The 17530-nt window shown below is 45.5% G+C and overlaps 1 protein-coding gene across 6 annotated transcripts in view; it reads right to left on the bottom strand.

Moving 5' to 3' along the window:
• The window catches only part of LOC115091272 (EF-hand calcium-binding domain-containing protein 12-like), a 61995-nt gene that overhangs the window by 29982 nt on the left and 14483 nt on the right, over positions 1 to 17530 (bottom strand). The window lies entirely within an intron of this gene.

Raw genomic sequence — 17530 nt, forward strand, 5'->3', positions numbered from 1 at the left:
AAATTTATAATGCTTTGTAAATGAATGCAATTTATTTATTTATAACTTTTCTATACCGAAGTTCAAATAACAGTGATGTCCAAGTTGCTGCCCTGCAAATCTCCAGAGGAGGCGCTGCCATGCATTCTGCCCAGGTTGCCGACTGGACTCTAGAGTGGTAATAGCAAAAGTGGAAAAACCTCACATACCAAAGTCCAAATATAAACAAAAAAATGTGAGGAAGTAATTTAAACCCAAATATTTTTTAAAATTGTACAGTGCAGTCATTAATTACTTCCTCACATTTTTTGTTTACATTTAGACTCTAATAGAGTGGGCCATCAGGCCTACCAGCATCTGCTTGCCCTGACTAATATAAGCTGCTATTGCTTCCTTGATCCATCTTGCAATGGAATCCTTAGAAGTTACTTGTCCTTTTCTTGGTCCACCAAACAACATAAATAGCCTATCGGATTTCCTGAAATCAGTCGTGACTTCCAGGTATCTCATGAGGATTCTTTTAATGTCTAGTAAGAACATAAGAACATAAGAAATTGCCATGCTGGATCAGACCAAGAGTCCTTCAAGCCCAGCATCCTGTTTCCAACAGATGCCAAACCAGGCGACAAGAACCTGGCAAGTACCCAAACACCAAGGAGATCCCATGCTACTGATGCCAGTAATAGCAGAGGCCATCCCTTAAGTCAACTTGATTAATAGCAGTTAATGGACTTCTTCTGCAAGAACTTATCCAAACCTTTTTTTAAACACAGCTACAAGTACAGAGCCCTGAGGCACTCCACTGTTTACCCTTTTCCACTGAGAAAATTAAGAATTTAATCCTATTCTGTTTCCTGTCTTTTAACACATTTTGTTTGGATTATCAGAGATCGGCATCAAAAACAAAGCCCTAAACTGGTTCATATCCTTCCTCCAAAACAGAAACTACAAAGTCAAGATCAATAGCAAAGAGTCTCCACCGTTCAGTTCCACATTAGGGGTCCCTCAAGGCTCTTCGCTATCCCCTACGCTATTCAATATGGGGTAGATTTTCAGAGCCCTGCTCGCCTAAATCCGCCCAAAACCGGGCGGATTTAGGCGAGCAGGGCCCTGCGCGCCGGTAAGCCTATTTTACATAGGCCTACCGGCGCGCGCAGACCCCGGGACTCGCGTACGTCCCGGGTTTTCGGAGGGGGGCGAGTCGGGGGCGTGTCGGGGGGCGGGCCCGGTCGTCGCGGCGTTTCGGGGGCGTGTCGGCAGCGTTTTGGGGGGCGGGTACGGGGCGTGGCTACGGCCCGGGGGCGTGGCCGCGCCCTCCGTACCCGCCCCCAGGTCCGCGGCCCGGCGCGCAGCAGGCCCGCTGGCGCGCGGGGATTTACGTCTCCCTCCGGGAGGCGTAAATCCCCCGACAAAGGTAAGGGGGGGGTGTAGACAGGGCCGGGTGGGTGGGTTAGGTAGGGGAAGGGAGGGTAAGGTGAGGGGAGGGCAAAGGAAAGTTCCCTCCGAGGCCGCTCCGATTTCGGAGCGGCCTTGGAGGGAACGGGGGGAGGCAGCGCGGCTCGGCGCGCGCAGGCTATACAAAATCGATAGCCTTGCGCGCGCCGATCCAGGATTTTAGTGGATACGCGCGGCTCCGCGCGTATCTACTAAAATCCAGCGTACTTTTGCTTGAGTCTGATGCGCAAGCAAAAGTAGGCTGATCGCGCTTCTTTTAAAATCTACCCCTATCTATCTTCTCCCGCTTTGTCAGCTACTCTCAAATCTAAAGTTAACCCATCACTTATATGCTGATGATGTCCAAATCCTTATCCCTATCACCGAATCACTACAAAAGACCTTACTTTTCTGGAACTCCTGCCTCCTCTCCATCAACAAACTACTGTCAAATCTCAACCTGATTCTCAACACCGACAAGACAGAATTCCTCCTGATCACTCAAGATGGCACCCTTCCATTGAACAGCTCTCACATCTCACAGCTCCCAGTCTTCTCCACACAAGTCAGAAACCTAGGAGTGGTCATGGATAACCAACTAAGTCTCTCCGGACTCATCAACACTATGATCAAAGAGTGCTACTACCAACTCCAAGTTCTAAAAAGGATGCGTCCCCTCCTCCATTTCCATGATTTCAGAGCAGTGTTACAATCCATCATTTTTTCGAAAATAGACTATTGTAACTCACTTCTACACGGTCTCCCAGGCTACTCCATAAAACCCCTCCAACTGTTACAGAACGCAACAGCAAGATGTCTCACCAAATCCAGCAAAAGAGAACATATAACTCCAATTCTAAAAAAGCTCCACTGGCTCCCAGTCAAATTTCGAATCCTCTTCAAACTTCTATCAATCACCCACAAAATCATTTTCAACAACACCCCACTGGACCTCAGAATCCCTCTCCAACTTCACACATCTTCCCGACCAATAAGATTAGCACGAAGAGGAACGCTACACATGCCTCCCATGAAAACATCATTAAGTAAAAGAGCTCTATCTACAGCAGGCCCTAAACAGTGGAATCTTCTTCCTCCGGAACTAAGGTTGATACACTGCCACAGCACATTCAAAAAAAGACTCAAGACATGGCTATTCAGTCTAGCATTCCCATAACTTACTAAGTACTCTTCAACTCCCACTGACTGTAGACACCAATAGCTATTCTCCCTCTCCATGGCGTGTTTCGCATTAATAGTTTTGTAATGTTCTTATTCCCAGTTATGTTATCCAAGTTGTTCTTTCCCTGTTCTATGTAAGACACTTGTTGTCATTGTTTAATATTTATATCTGTTGCAATGTAAACCGGAGTGATAAGTAATTCTGTTACCTGAACTTCGGTATAGAAAAAGTTATAAATAAATAAATAAATAATCTACGAAAGGACATCGCCTCCTATCCCATGACTTTTTAGTTTTCTTAGAAGTCTCTCATGTAGCTTTCTATCTTCCCCTCTGAATTCTTTTTTTCTCGAATGCTCGGAGCAAGATCTCCTGGTTCATATGAAATTCTGATATCACTTTTGGGAGAAAGGACAGGATTAGTCTTATTGTGCCCCTATCTTTGTGAAACACCAGATACGGGTCCCTACACGAGAGTGCCTAGAGCTCTGAGATTCTTCTTGCAGAGCAAATTGCTATCAGGAAAACTGCTTTTAATGTCAAGTCCTTCACTGATGCCTCCTGCAAAGAATCAAATGGGGTCTCCTCTAAGGCCTTCAGGACTAGATTCAAGTTCCAAGCTGGCATTACCGGGCGAACTGGAGGGCAGACATGCTTTACAGCCCTAAGAAAACACACCTTGTCTAGGTGGGCCCTCACTGAGAAACCTTCAACTTGGCCCCTAAAGATCACTAAGGCCGCTACTTGGACTTTTAAAGAATTTAGCTCTAGCCCTTTTTTCAAACCTTCCTGCAGGAAGTGTAGGATTGATCTTATCTCCGTGTTATCGAGAACAATATTTTTATTCTTGCACCACATTTCAAATAGCCTTCATATTTTACCATATGCTATGAAGGTAAAGTTTTTCTTTGATTTAAGCAAAGTGTTAATGATTGCCTCTGAAAAACCCCTGGCTTTCAATTCTCTCTTCTCAAGAGCCAGGTTGTAAGTCAGTGGGGTTCTGGATCCTCCATGGTCAATGGACTCTGCTATAGGAGACCTCTGATCCCTTTTAGGCTGATCAGGCCCTCCTTCCATAATCTCAAAGGTCCCTTTACCATGGGTACCTGGGCCAATCCTGGACCACCAGCAAAATCCAGCTCCTGTGATAGGAGATCCTCCTGAGGATCCTCCCTATCATTTGCCACAGTGGGAATATGTATAGTAACTCATCTGTTGGACACTTTTTGATCAATGTGTCTATCCCCCTTGACCACCACTCTTTGTCTCGGCTAAATAATTTTTCTGCCTTTGCATTGCCCTGTGTTGCCATCAAATAATCCCCCACACTTGAATTATCCTCCTGAACGCTTCCTCCACAAGTTCCCACTGCCCAGGATCTAGCATATGTCTGCTGAGGTAATCTGCCTGTTGATTGGCCCTTCCTGACAGGGCCACTAGCTGGGCTTCTGCCCTCTCCATCAAGGCTTTTGCCTCCTGCAATTGAGCTCTCTGAGTGCCTTCCTGTTTGTTTATATATGTGACTGCTACAGTGCCGTCTAAGAATATCCTTACCACTTATCCCTGCAGGCTGAGGCAAATTCACCTGAGGGCCATCCTGACTGTTCTGAGTTCCAGCCAATTGATCAACCAGGATGCCTCTATCTCCGTCCATCTGTCTTGTGCTGTCTTCCTGCCGTAATGCACTGCCATTGTATTTGACTGGCATTGGTTGTCACTGTCCTCCAGTCTAGCTGTTCCAATGACACTCCTGCCCGCATGTTGGCATCTGATATCCACCACCATAAGCTTCCTTAGGCACTGCCCAGAAGTCTTAACCTCCTGTCATAGTCCTACATCTGTGGGGACCATCTTGCCAGAATGACTGACTAAAAGGTGCACATGTGAGCCCTTGCCCAAGGATCTAAGACTTATTAAGTCTATGACTCATGTCACGGACTCTAACATCTGGAGATATGAGCTGACTGTGGGGTTTCTCCCTCGCATCAGGCCCTTCACCTGGTTCTGCAATTTCTGGGTCCTTTCCTAGATCATAAAGACCATACCTACTTTTGTATCGAATAGTGTTCCCAAATGCACTAGAGATTGGATAGGCTCCAAGTGGCTCTTGTTTTCATTCACTATCCACCCCCAATCTCACTAGTAGCTGTCTGACTTTCACTGTTGACTTACTGCTTTCCTGGCAAGACTTAGCCCTGACTAATCAGTTGTCTAGATATGGGTGGACCAAAATTCCATGTTTCCTCAGAAATACTGTCACCATTGCCATTAGCTTGGTAAATGTGCATGGTTGCCGTCACCAAACCAAATGATAATGCCTTGAATTGAAACTGGATGCCTAATAATGAAAAACCTTAAATACTTCTGATGGACATCCCTCATCGATATGTGTAAATATGCTTCCGACAGATCTAGGGATATGAGAAACTCTCCTTTTCTTACAGACCCTATTACTGATTTCAAAGTTTCCATTTTGAAGCTGGGAATTCTTAGGTGTCTGTTTACCTTTTTCAGATCCAGCACTGGACAAAAAGTACATTCTTTCTTTGGTACTACAAAATAGAGGGAACAATGCCCCTTTCCCCCCTTTGACCTTCTGGCACCGGTATCATAGCTACTAATAGGTGCAACCTTTCTAAAGTTGCTTGAATCACCTTCTTTTTTGCTTGCAACCCTCCTGCGGAAACCAGAAATTAATCTGGAACTGGTGAGGCCAATTCTAGAGCATACCCCTTTTTGATGATCTCTAAGACCCACCTGTCCCTGGTAATGTGGACCCACTCTTCGTAGAACCTTTGCTAGGCGGCCACCCTCAAGAGTGGGTCCCCACAACATCACTTGCCCCTTCTTTGATCCCCTTCTCCTCTGGGGGTTCTATCTTTAAACCCGTTCTGAGTTACCCGAAAAGGAAGTCTCCCTTGGCTTCTTCCCTGCCAAAAGAGTCTTGGGGACCCATACTGCCTGTAATCTCCAGCCCTCCATCTAAAGCTTCTACATGAGCTTCTATTCTGGTCCTCTGGGAGTCTCAGAACCTTTAACTCTCCCAGGTCTTTCATTATTTTCTCTTAAAGGGCACTTTAGTTATCTGAGCTTTTGATGGAGCATCTGTGGACCAGTTTCTCAGCCACAAATACCTTCTGGCCATCACCCCTATTGCTACATATTTTGCCGAGGCTCTTATCAAGTCATAAAGGGTGTCCACTACAAAGGCTGGCCTGCCTCTCTCTGAGCTGTAGCTGATGAGCTGTTCCCTACTTCGCCGGCCTCTTCTCGCCATTTCTAAATCCATCTTATTAAGGCCCTAGCCACATAACCCCCTCAGACTGCCGCCTGCAGGGAGAGGCTTGCCACTTCAAAGAATCTTTTTAGGAAGTAGTCTATTTTCCAATCTTGCCCCCTTCAGGGATGATAGGGATTCTCCTTTTCTCATCGCTGCTATTACTGTTCTGAAGCATTCCATGTGCAAATGCAATATATTTAGAGATTTGTTTACCACTTTTAAATCTAGCACTGGTCTAAATATTCCCTCCTTCTTCAAGACCACAAAATAAATCTAATACCTGCCTTTTCCTAGGTCCATTTCCGGAACCGGAATTATTGCTTTTATTTGGAGAAGTCTGTATATTGTATCCTGAATGTAGTGGCTCCCCTCCCCCCCCCCCCCTTTATTTTTGCTACCTTGCATGTGGAGAGGACAAAGGCTTCCTTTATTGGTGTTTTCAATTCCAGGGCATAACCCTGCCAAATGACCTCTAATACCCACCAGTTACCTGTAATGTGGGCCCACTCCTTGTAATATCTCTGTAGATTCCCATTGGGGACCCTTACTTGATGTCAGTCCCTGGGTGCTTCCCTGCCTACTACCTCGAAAGAGCTAGGCCTTAACTGGTGGTCTGGATCTTTGGCCACCCCCTTCACCATGCTCCTGAGGCAGCCTCTGGGGCTTTGACTCTACCAGTTCCTTCACCAGTCTAGCCAATTCGTCCCCAAAGAGAGCTGTCCTCTAAAAGGCAACCTAATCAACCTTGCTTAGGAAGCTGAGTCTGCTGCCCAGCTTCTTTCCCATAGGAGATGCCTTGATATTGCTGTAGTGACCACCTGTTTAGACGAGATTGATCAAGTCATACAAGGTATCAGTGGTGAACTGGCCTTGCTATACCTAGCATATCATGGCTTTTGCCACGTATCTGCAACAAATGGCCACTGGCAATGAAAGACTTGCCATGACAAATGGTTTCTTCAGGATCCCATGGACCTTTTACTGCTGATCCCCCTTCTACTGGGATTGTAACTCTTTTAGTTACCACTGCTATAACTGCATCTACCTTAGGCATCTTAAATAGTTGCTGCTTCTCTTTCAGCTGTGCAGGGTACAGTCTCTCCATTGTTCCTAAATTCTTCAATTCCCACTCTGCTTTTATCATAACTAAAATAGCAGAGTGAACTGGAAATGACTTGGCTGGTTTCTTTATGCCAGCCAGGATTGGGTCCCTCCTCCTTAGGTTGGTCTTCCTTTAATCTTGGTGAATGAGAAACTTTGTAATTTACAACATTTAATTCCTGTTGTTTACCAACTGCTTGTGAATGCAGTTCACCCTCCTTCTCCTCATCTTCCTCGAGGGACGCTTCCAAGGGAACTCATGGCCCTGAGGGGATCACACCCTGTACATTTGCAATCTGAGTTTCTTCCCTGGTGGGGGCTCTTCCTCTCACTGTGGTCCCAGGCCCTGGGGGTGCCCTTCTGCCTTGTCCCTTCATTTCCCAATATGCTTTATGCATCATTTTAATAAATTCAACTGAGTACTCAGGACTTGCCATTTCCTTGGACCCCAGGAAGTCAAAGGTGTGTTTGGGGCCTGTCTATAGCTGTTCAGACGCTGCAAAAAAGTGCCACCAGAGAGCCCTGCTCCAACAATGCAGGAAACTACTGTGTGGGGAGGCCGTGTTACTCTGAACGGTCTGCCTCTCCCTCCATGCCCTGCACCGGCTTCTCCTTGGGCAAGAAGGGGGAGGCAGGTCTTACAAAATCAGCTGGCAATGCACACAATGCATCTAGCCTTGCATTTCCTTCCCCTCTTCATACTCGAGGCCTCTTATGGTGGAGGAAGAAGAGGGTCGACTCTGCACACCGATTTACCTCCAGCTCCCCGGAAACACTGCTGCTGCTAATGTGTTTTTGTTTTTTTTTTAAAGGATCCTCACCGCCACTGGGAAAAGCAGGAGTCTGCCACTCCTAACTGCCCCAGGGAAAGAGCAATCCAATAAGTCACTATCGTCCTCCTGGAACTTCCCTGATTCGGCCTGGGCCTATCCTATGGGAACCAAGCCACACTTTGGGCTGTTGCCCCAGAGGCCCCACCTTCTTCCTTCCTGCTGGAGACAGAGTATTACTGACACTGCCCCTGCTGCACCAGCTAATACAGAGAGAGGGCATCAGGACAAAGAACTTGGAAGGAGGGCAATTGCTTGCACAAACCTGATCCCTGAGAGATTGTTTGGGGATGGTAGTGGAGGAAGGATGTGAAACTAGTCCTAGGCCTGCTAAGCCTAGGACTTTAGGTGAGTAATGAGGAGTTTGTGGTCTGTCATACCTAAAGCCACTGAGAGAGGTCTACAAGTATAAGTAAGTCTGATTTGCCTGTAGTTCAGACAAAGTTGTAATATGGCAACCAGGCTTACTTGTTTAATTTCAGTAGTGTGGTGTGGTTGAAAACCAGACTGGAATGCAGATATTCAAATAACTACAATATTTATTTTATTTATTTAAAACCATTTTTTATTGCACTTCCTACCAGCACTGCCTTTTCAATGATCGTGCTCAAGAAAGGAAGGGTAGAGACTGGGCAATAGCTTTTCAATTTGTTGGGGTCTAAGTTAGGGTTCTTTAATGTAGGTCTCATGATCACTTACAAAAATGATCCCTTATAGTCTAAACAATTTATTGACCTATGAGCTTTCAAGGACAGATTTCACTTCGTGTGGCAATTGGGTGATAACTGTGAATGGGGTGCTTGTGGACCCTGAGGAGGGATGAAGAAATAGCATAGCAGTTGCTTTCTGCTTTGGATGAAGAAATAGCATGGCAGTTGCTTTCTGCTTTGGATGAGTACTGTGAAACAAATAACTTTAAGACACAAAAGGAAGGGAGTTTGCCCTCACGATTAATGCTGTTCTCAAAACACTGAGTCTTTGTTGGGTTTCTATGGGAGCTTCACTTTACAAGCTTTGGGACAATAACTTCATGAAGCTAAGTGCTTGATCACGTTTATTTGCAAATAAAAAGTACAAAATAGGACTTTATGATTATAACTGATACACAAAGATAAACATTAGTCATGCTTGTATATATACACTTTGTCATTTGTCACTTTGTCATTTGGAATCATTATTTCAGCAATATAAAAGAATGGGATCATGTGGGTAAAATATACATGATGACGCGGGTGAGAATGAGGGAAAGGATACAGAACAAAGAGAAGACACTGAATAGTGCAGACCAGAGTGTGGAAAGAGAGTGTTAATAGGATTATAGTTCAGCCTACTGACAACTGATGGAAGTGTGAAAAGACAGAATGATCTGATAACAGTTAATTTCATAGATAGTTGTAGTTAGTCATGAAGCCATTGTCTCTGTTCAGACCCAAGGTGATGGTGTTAAGTTTTTGGATGAGCTCCAATTCAGTAGTTTCTTGCAGGAGTTTCCTTCTGAAGTTCAACATTTCAATATTCCTATAAAGGAAGTGGACGATGTCCTCAGAAGCTCATGCCTCATTAATAGGCCGATTCAGTAAAGTCCGCGAGAGAGCGGGCAAACGCCCGCTCTCCCGGCACGCGCACAGGCCACTCGCCTGTGCTCGCGATACAGTATTTGAATGAGGCCCGGCGGTAGAATGAGGGAAAGGATACAGAACAAAGAGAAGACACTGAATAGTGCAGGCCAGAGTGTGGAAAGAGAGTGTTAATAGGATTATAGTTCAGCCTACTGACAACTGATGGAAGTGTGAAAAGACAGAATGATCTGATAACAGTTAATTTCATAGATAGTTGTAGTTAGTCATGAAGCCATTGTCTCTGTTCAGACCCAAGGTGATGGTGTTAAGTTTTTGGATGAGCTCCAATTCAGTAGTTTCTTGCAGGAGTTTCCTTCTGAAGTTCAACATTTCAATATTCCTATAAAGGAAGTGGACGATGTCCTCAGAAGCTCATGCCTCATTAATAGGCCGATTCAGTAAAGTCCGCGAGAGAGCGGGCAAACGCCCGCTCTCCCGGCACGCGCACAGGCCACTCGCCTGTGCTCGCGATACAGTATTTGAATGAGGCCCAATATAAAGCATGTAGAATTGCCCGCTCTCCCGGCACGTGCCGGGAGAGCGGGCAATTCTACCGCCGGGCCTCATTCAAATACTGTATCGCGAGCACAGGCGAGTGGCCTGTGCGCGTGCCGGGAGAGCGGGCGTTTGCCCGCTCTCTCGCGGACTTTATTCAGGACTTTATGTTGAACTATAGGCCCAATATAAAGCATGTAGAATTGCCCGCTCTCCCGGCACGCGCCGGGAGAGCGGGCAATTCTACCGCCGGGCCTCATTCAAATACTGTATCACGAGCACAGGCGAGTGGCCTGTGCGCGTGCCGGGAGAGCGGGCGTTTGCCCGCTCTCTCGCGGACTTTACTGAATCGGCCTATTAATGAGGCATGAGCTTCTGAGGACATCGTCCACTTCCTTTATAGGAATATTGAAATGTTGAACTTCAGAAGGAAACTCCTGCAAGAAACTACTGAATTGGAGCTCATCCAAAAACTTAACACCATCACCTTGGGTCTGAACAGAGACAATGGCTTCATGACTAACTACAACTATCTATGAAATTAACTGTTATCAGATCATTCTGTCTTTTCACACTTCCATCAGTTGTCAGTAGGCTGAACTATAATCCTATTAACACTCTCTTTCCACACTCTGGCCTGCACTATTCAGTGTCTTCTCTTTGTTCTGTATCCTTTCCCTCATTCTACCGCCGGGCCTCATTCAAATACTGTATCGCGTCCCTAGCGCCTTCTTTTTGACAGGAGCGGCGGCTGTCAGCGGGTTTGACAGCTGATGCTCAATTTTGCCGGCATCGGTTCTCGAGCCCGCTGACAGCCATGGGCTCGGAAACCGGACGCCGGCAAAATTGAGCATCCGGTTTTCGACCCGACAGCCGCCGGCCGACTTACAATTTTTTATAACTTTTTTTACTCTTCGGGACCTCCGACTTAATATCACCATGATATTAAGTTGGAGGGTGCACAGAAAAGCACCTAATAGGGCCATCAACATGCATTTGCATGTTGAGGGCGCTATTAGGTTCGGCGGGTTGGACGCGCGTTTTCCGCCCCTTACTGAATAAGGGGTAAGGGAAAATGCGCGTCCAATGGCACTGTACTGTATCCGGAGTGCATTGTACTGTATCGGCCTGTAAATTAGTTAGTCTACAAGTCTAATTTTTGCTAATACCAGAATAACACAGCTAGCCCCCTGAAGATTTTTTTTAAATAGTCCTGGTAGATGAGCCTTTACTAGTGACGTATTATTCATCATGGTCTGGAGACAACTTAATAGCCCAGATTTGGCTTGCTTGCTTAGCCAGGAGGGGCACGGATCTTCCTGGCAAGTAGCCACTTTGAGTGAGGCAAGTAGCTGGTGAAAATCAGTACAAAAGAGAGATGGTGGTGTTTTTTTACACATGCATTACTCCTGGGGCAATTCTACACAAAAAAAAAAATTTAAAATTCTGCGCAATTCTACATGCTTTATATTGGTTAAAATAACAAAATATACATGACAAAATATCCAGGAAATCTAGAAACAGACCCATCCCCCTTCATTGAATACATTGCCAAACACATCAACTATGACTCCCCAGCAATACTAATGGGAGACTTCAACCTACACATCGATTCAGCCCCACGCTCCACCAACTGCAATACTCTCCTATCTACGCTCCAACACCTAGGCTTCAGATCGTCAACAGCCCCACCCACAGAGCAGGCCACACCTTGGACCTAATCTTCGTGAATGAAGGCATCTCACTCTCGGATAATCCTACATGTACACCTGTACCTTGATCGGATCACCAGGTCATCACTACAGTCCTCAAAACATCAGACACCCTCTCCCCTTCCTTCCCAAAAACCACCGTCCATTACAGGAAACCCTGCTCTTCAGACGCATTAAGCAGCCAACTCTCCAAGGAACTGTCTCACCTCGACCTCCATAACTTCTTGGTACACTATCACCAACAAAGTAGCAGACCTAACATGCCCCCTAATCACTAAAGTTCCACACCTGTCCCTGGACAATAGAAAACCGTGGTTCACACCGGAACTGAAAGCTATCAAACTTGACCTCAGAAACAAAGAACATAAATGGCGCAAAAACCCCTCTCCATCGAATCAAGTGACTTACAAATCTACCCTCAACAAATATAGGAACACCATTCTTAGAACAAAGAAAGACTTCTTCGCTAAGAAAATCCACAATTTCATCTTTGACTCCAAAGCCCTCTTCACCTACATCTCTGCTCTCACCAAACCCACCCCTCCAACCATCCCAGATGACCAGGCACTCATCAAAGCCACAGAACTGGCGAACTACTTTGAAGATAAAATTATCAAACTCACCAGACCGCTCTCCTCCTCTAACCCTCCGCCCCCTCCCTCTATCGCAACCCCAACTCAATGGGGTGCAAGGTTAGAATCTTTCGAGACCACCTCCTCTCTTGAAATCGAAAACATTCTCAAGAAACTCAAACCATCCTCCCACCCATTTGACTCCATTCCTTCTAACCTCCTAATCTCAATCCCTAACACCATTGCGAAACCCATCGCAGGAATCATTAACTGCGCGCTAACACAAGGTCTTGTCCCAGACTCTTTAAAGCTAGCCATCCTGAAACCTCTCCTAAAAAAACCAAACCTATCTACAGCGGACCCAGCGAACTTCCGTCCCATTACCAATCTACCCATCATTGCCAAGCTTATGGAGAAAATAGTTAATAAGCAACTCACAGAATATCTGGAGGAACACAAGATTCTTGCTCCTTCACAATATGGTTTTCGCAAAGCACTAAACACAGAATCCCTTCTAATCTCCCTCACTGACTCCATTATCCTGAGCATGGAAAAAAAACAACCTCTCCTACTTGTTCTCCTAGATCTATCTGCAGCCTTCGACACGGTCAACCATACTATCCTCTTAGACCGGCTCGCAGACATTGGTATCACAGGCACCGCACTCAACTGGTTCAAATCCTTTCTCAGCAACAGAGCCTTCAAGGTAAAAATAAACAACAAAGAATCGCATCTGGTCAGCTCCAATCTGGGAGTCCCCCAAGGTTCCTCCCTTTCTCCTACACTCTTCAACATATACCTTCTACCTCTCTGCCTCCTTCTTTCCAAATTAAAGATCAAACATTATCTCTATGCGGATGATGTGCAAATTCTCATCCCTATTACAGAATCACTACAAAAACCCCTAAGTTTCTGGAATAGCTGTTTCCAGGAAATCACCACGCTCCTCTACAATCTCAATCTAGTCATCAACAAGTACAAAACGGAAATCCTCATCTCTCAGGGGGACAGCCACTCTCTCCTTAAATCTCCTTCCGCTACACCGGACAACAACATAACCTCATCTTACGTAAGAGATCTGGGTGTGCTCCTGGACAACCAGTTCAACCTCAAAAGATTTGTTAACAACACTACTAAGGAATGCTTCTTCAAACTTCAAGTACTAAAAAAGATGAAACCACTTCTACATTCTCAAGATTTCCGATTGATACTACAACCAATCATCCTCACAAAAATCGACTACTGTAACTCCTTGCTCCTGGGCCTTCCCGCCAACACCATCAAGCCCCTGCAGATGTTACAGAACTCGGCTGCCAGGATCCTGACGAATTCAAAAAAGAGCGACCACATCACGCCTATCCTCTACAACCTCCACTGGCTCCCTATCAAGTTCAGAATACTTTATAAAGTTCTGACCATCTTGCACAAAACCATACACAAACTCTCCCCTATTGATCTCACCATTCAGCTGCGCCCTCACACCTCAGTCAGACCAATTAGAAGAGCCTACCAAGGCACTCTAAACACCCCCCAAGCAAAATCATCTCTAAGGATCAGAGCCCTATCCACAGCAGGCCCCACGCAATGGAACTCTCTCCCCCCAGAACTGCGACTAGACCCCTGCCCAATTTCCTTAAAAAAAAACCTCAAAACGTGGCTATTTAAATCAGCGTTCCCAGAACCGCCCGGGTAACCATACCAACTCACCGTAACCTGTCTCATGGCACCCAGCAAGCATGGTATTTTGTTTCAAGTTAACTCTGTATCTCATTTATTAAGTCTTTCGTACCTCATGTACCAATTTCAGATCATCCTTGGTGCATCCAATGCCCCTCCTATTTTAATGTTATTTATTCAAAGCTATTGAATGTTTTATTCAAAGTTATTATATGTTTAAGGTTCTATGTAACGCTCTCATGCGAATTTATTGTTCCACTGTAAACCGGTTTGATTTGTATCCTATACAAGAAGATTGGTATATAAAAGTAAAAAATAAATAAATAAAATAAATAAATAAATAATTTAAAATGTAATACAGAAAAACATTATTACTTACAGATGCAGATTTTTAAATATTTTCAACATAATTTCCCTCAAAGTTCACTGTAAGAGTGTCTCTTCCACCTTTTCTCCCTATTCCCCTGGCCTTTCTCCTTTCACTTTGTCCTCTCAGGCCCCAACTCCTCCACCTGCCACTAATTCTCCCCTCTCCCTCTAGGCTCAATTCCTTCCACTCCATCTCCACTCCCAGAGTTTGAACCCTCTCTCGGTTCTGCCCCTCACTCAGGCTCCCTTTGTCCCTCTCTCTCTCTCTCACACTCAGGCTCCCTCTTTCTAGTGCATGCACCCCCCCTCATACAGGCTCCCTCTCTCTTTTGTGCACACACACATGCACCCTCATACAAACTCCCTCTCTTGCACACACACACATCCCTTCACACAGGCTCTCTTTCTTACACATACACACATCCTCACAGAGGCTCCCTCTCTCACAAACAAGCACCCTCACATGCACACAATCGCTTTTTCACACACATCAGCTCCCAATCTCTCACACACATACATACTCCTTCACAATCTCCTCACATAGGCTCCATCTCTCTGGCACCCACACACATGCTCTCTCTCTCACCCCCCAGGCTCGCAGTCTTACACACACACACAAAGACTCACTCTCACTGGGGCCTGCTCCATCTTCGCCGTGTGCAGCATGGCCTCCACTTGCAGCACACCTGGGCCTGCTTCATCTTTACCACGAGTGGGACAGGCTCCTCTCATGGCATGCCAGGGCTTGCTACTTCTTCGCCTTCGCTTGCAGAACCCCGGGACCTGCCAAATTCTACGTGGAAAACTGAATTTCTGTGCAGCTGTACAGGAGGGGAATTCTGCGCAACTTTGGCACTCCGCAGTAGCACAGAATTCCCCCAGGACTAACATGCTTTGGGCTCCTTATTGGAACCCTATCCACTTCTGACCAGATGTGTGTTTTCTCCATGAAAGATGTTGACATTTTATTGTGTTAGACGTTAGGGGGTGGGGGTGGGGATCCCAAGAGCTTACTGATTGTTTGGAGTGAGTTTTCCATTTGATTCATTGTTTTTGTATAGTAGGCTCTCTTTGCTTCAGTAATTTATTTATTTATTTATTTATTTATTTAATGGTTTTTCTATACCGCCGCTCATCAAAGATATCACGTCGGTGTACAAGGAACAAAAATACGCAATTGCGTGTACATATAACAGGATAATAATAGATGAATTCTAAATTACATTAAACAATATAAAACAGTAACAAGAACAAATTATTTAGCTAATAAAAAGATTATGTAAAACAATATAATGTAGATAACTATAGCAGCATAACTAAATCTAAAATCAAAAAGTAATCTAAGGGGGAAAGTGGGGAGGGGAGATAAATGAAATGGGGAGGGAAAAGGAAGGGTCAGAAAAAAGGAGGGTCAGGAAGGAGTGGGTTATATACAAATATATAGAGGGCAAAATCAGAGGTTATAAACAGATAAACAGGTAATGGCCTTGCAGTAGTTGGTCTGGTGGCATCTGCACTCATTTCTATCTGGTTATGGCTTTTTTCTTGTCTCCTGCCAGTTTGTTTTAATTCCTTCAGTGCTCTGTGAACCAGTGAGTGGGCTTGGAGTTTACTGAAGTGGGAAATTTTTAATGGGGGCAATGACATTTATAGCTGTTTTAAGGTCTGTGTTCTGGCCAACACCTGCTTTTACGGCTTGGATGGAGCCTCTTTACCCTTAGAGTAACCTGCATGGAGCAGGACAGACTGCATAGACCTTTTTGGTCGTTATCTGCCAATATTTACTATGTTACCATGTATTCCAGCAGTCAAGGAATACCAGGAAGGAAGCAGAGGATCAAGAGAAGCGGGGGAAGCTCTCTACTGTGTTTTGGAGAATGTGTAGACAGGAGTCTGGGTTAAGTTGTGCAGCTGGGCAGATAAGTCTTGTGGTTGTGTTAGTTCTGATTTTCTGGGATGGGCTGGTTTATTCGAACAGTAGCAGAAGATGGTTGGACCAGGAAAGTTGGATGGTGTGTATGTTCTCAATTGATCATTCACATAGCAATTGGTGTGATGCAAGTATCAAGTCCAGGGTGTGGCCTGCCACATGAGTAGGTTTATTAACGAATTGGATTAGTACTAGGGTTTCTAGCAAGGCCAGGAATTCTTGTGGGGAGTCTAAGTGAGGGTCATCCCTATGAAGTTGCCATTGACCAATGTGATTTCAGATGTCTTAATTTTTTTTTTATTTATATTCTGCCTTTCATAACTGGTCAGTCACTTCAAAAGCAGATTACATTCAGGCACTGTAGGTGTATCCCTGACCCCAGAGGGTTTACAAACTGTTTATACCCGAGGCAATGAATGGTGAAGTGGCTTGCCTAAGGTCACAAGGAGAATCAGTAGGATTTGAACCATGGCTTTCCTGATTGGCATCCTGTTTCTCTAACAACCAGGCTATTCCTTCTCCTCTTCCTCCATAACATGTCAGGTTGTGCAGGGTTTCATTGGGCAATATACTAAGATCATCTACCATTTTGGGTAGGTGTTAGCCAGGAGGAAGATGGATTCAATTCCATCAGGTTCCTGTGTGGGAGAGTGAGCCAGACCTTGTGATTACTTAAAGATTATGGCTACCCTGCCACCTTTCTGGTCTCTGTGTGGGGTTTGGGCCTGATCATTGCTACAAGGGCAAATCTGGACACATTGTGAGGTATCTGCATCCTGTATCCATGTGCTTATTAGGTACAATATAGCCACAGATTTATCTGCAAGTAGGTCATGTATGAGGTTAATCTTGTTGTGGATGAATCAGCATCATCTTGTGGAGGATATTTTCCTTAGAGGGAACCCTCTCTGTGCATTGATTTTTTTTTTTTTTTGGGTAGATATATGTCAGGGGTTCCAGAGTCTGGGAAATCCACCTGGAGAGTGGCACAGGACTGCAAGGCAGGACTTGGGGCAAGACAAGGGCTGGTCTTCCGCCTAGCCAGCCCCCTCATCTGCAGGTTGAGGCCTTAGGTTCTGTGGGCCGGTCTCTACGGCAGCGGTTCAACATGGGCGTGAGTCCACACAGGCTGGAACACGACTAGGCACGGCAAGGCTTGGACAACGCAGCCAAGGCAGGCAGGGCTTGGCAAGTTCTGGGGGCTGATAGGGCTCTATGGCGGCAGTACAACATGGTTGTGAGTCCACACAGGCTGGAACAAGACTAGGCATGGCAAGGTTGAAGGCAAGGCTTGGACAACGCAGCCAAGGCAGGCAGGGCTTGGCAAGTTCTGGGGGCTGGTAGGGCTCT

Source organism: Rhinatrema bivittatum, chromosome 4, assembly GCF_901001135.1.
Source record: "Rhinatrema bivittatum chromosome 4, aRhiBiv1.1, whole genome shotgun sequence".
Taxonomy (NCBI): Eukaryota; Metazoa; Chordata; class Amphibia; order Gymnophiona; family Rhinatrematidae; genus Rhinatrema; species Rhinatrema bivittatum.